A 2,937-nucleotide genomic window follows, 5' to 3' on the forward strand; every position below is an offset into this window, starting at 1 on the left:
CACATATATATATAATATATAATGCACAAAAATTTTACGAAGACAAACAACAAACATAAAAATAAACATCTCCATATCATATGAAAAAAATATACAAAAAATAATGCAAACCCTTAAACTACACTCTAAGCACTGAACCCTAAATCATAAATCCTAAACGCTATAACCTAAAACCTAAACCTAAAGCCGTGAACTCTTAAAGTGTATGATCATATAATTTTATTATCTAATAAATATTATAATAACAATAGTATAATTAAATAAGTATAAAAAAGTGAAAATATATGGAATTGATTATTCTCCTTGTATATATTTAATGAAGTTATGCATAGAAGCTGGTATTTCTATTTACAAATACGTTTATTTCGATTATTATTTAACTATATATTGGGGTATTTAGCTTAATATTATATACCATGATAAACATTTCATATATGTTCATATTTTTTGGTAACTATTTGCAGAATCTAAAATGTTAATTAATCAATGTAATATACATTATTCACATCTATTTAATATTTTTTCTTTTTATATTTCCATTTATTGTACAAGAGCCAAACTACTTATATTATTATTTTGAAAAAATAATTGTACAACTACTGGGACAGTAATTTTAGATTAAATTATTACTAATACTTATATCATTATTAATATAAAATATAGTGAAAGATGTTTAGAAGGTAATTTTATATATTATAAAAGAAGAATAAAAAGAAAAGACAAAAATAGCGTAAACTGTGCTCATGAATGTCCATATAATATAGGATATATATAACTACTGTATTAAATTTGATGCCATGTGTACATAAAAATAATATATTCTACAGTTTAACATTATATATATTATGATATTTTTAAATAATTATTTTCATTTATTAAGTCAATATCTATATTATTTTTACATAACATACCATATATTCAATATTTGTAAGAATATTTACCATAATCAGGGCGATATATATAAATGTTCTTATATGAATGTTATAATATACTGTATTAATTATAAACGTAATATTCTCCTAATGTGATATGTCTCTACGTTTACATTTACTGGTAGAATATGTTAAAATATGTTATTATTTGTATTCTGTCCTCTAATTATATGCATATAGAAAATATAATAATGATATTTTACTTGTAGTTATTCATATGACAAATAAAAAGAAATAATGAGAAAAAACATATTTACAGTTTTCCGTGATATGCTAAATATTATATTTTTATTTAAATCATATTGGACGTGGTTATTCTGTTCAATTTTTACACCACATATATAAGATGAATTAAAGCAATTTTCAAAATTACTACTTCTTAAAATAATTAAAAGGAAGAAATATGCTATCATAGAAATTATCATATATTTAGAACTTGTAATATAAGTAGAGTTACAAATAATTGGGTTATAGACATACACAATTAAATAAGTGTATTTTAACTTCATTGGATTAATATTTATTTTTATATGTCTAGATATATTATAAGAATTTCACTATAATTTTTAGGTCTCTAATAATCTATTTAATCTATCATATTGATGAATGAGTGATAATGAATAATAAAAGCGCAATAATATGTAATTAATTTCAATTAAATACATAGGTATGTTGAACAGTGTTATTTTTTAATGTATACAAAATTATATATATTTTTACACACAAATTAATTTTGAACAATAGTTTTACTATATATATGATAAAATGAAAATAGATATAAAGTGATGAGGGCTATTTAATAATATTTTTTTATGCATATATATACTAGGGTTTAATTCTATTAGGATCTTCCTAAAATATTTTGTTCTGATAATTTCTGTAAATATAAGTGTCCATTAATGATGTTAGCACAGAAATAGCTAATGTAATAAAAACGACAACTGCAATTCTTGAATAATTTTTAATGAATTAATATATTCATAAATAATGAATGTGTTAAATGATATATAATTAATATACTACTATATTCTGTGAATAATTATGTTTTGTTGTTCAATAATTATTTCATACATAGGGTTATGCTCCAAATAAATTTGCGGAATCATTTATTTCAAATAGAAAATTATTTTATTAAATATGCATATTTCTCATAAAATATTTTACATAGAGAAAAAAATATTTTCTATTTCATTTGGTTGTTTAAAATGCTGTGTTATTTTTATACAGATATTTCTTCAATATTCTGTTTTTTTTCTGTTTTTTTTTTTTGTGTAAGCATATATTATACATAATATTTACACTTGTTCTTCTGAGCGCTGTTATTTTTACTCTTATATTAGTATTACATAAAAACAACTAACAAATGTTTTTACTGAAAATTATTTTCCGGACTTTACGTCTTTTTTTTACTATAGACACCATATGAATAAATAAAAGTTGCTAAGGTGTAAAAGCACGAATATTGTATAATGATGAAAAAGAATGTATCAAATAATAAAATAAAAAATAGAGTAATAAGTCCTAATGAATAAGAAATATACGAAATGTGTATAATAACCGATTATATAAAAAATAAATTATAAGGACATTAGGAAGGATGAATTATTTATAAATACATATATAAACATTTTCTTATTCCCTAACACATTAAGGGTGTAAAAACGTTGAATGATTTTCCCCGTTATTGTATGAATTAATATTCCTACAATATTATTTATTATTTTGTTCTTTAAAAATGTATTCTAGTATTTCATATAAATAAAGAAAATATCATTATATCATTTTAATTTATAGATTATTTTGAGTAGCATTGATTATAATTACAATAAATTCTCATATCAGTTTATAAAGAAAAATAGCAAAAGCTTAAATTAAACATAATTATTATAGAAAAAAGAAGATGAATAAATAAATGAAAAGTTTTAGTACTGAGTGATTGATGATTACTCACTAATGTTTCTATTACTAGTTTGAGTGATAAGGATCTGTGTATTATTATTTAATA

Source organism: Plasmodium gonderi, assembly GCF_002157705.1.
Source record: "Plasmodium gonderi DNA, contig: Pgo-contig_342, whole genome shotgun sequence".
In the NCBI taxonomy this organism is placed as follows: domain Eukaryota; phylum Apicomplexa; class Aconoidasida; order Haemosporida; family Plasmodiidae; genus Plasmodium; species Plasmodium gonderi.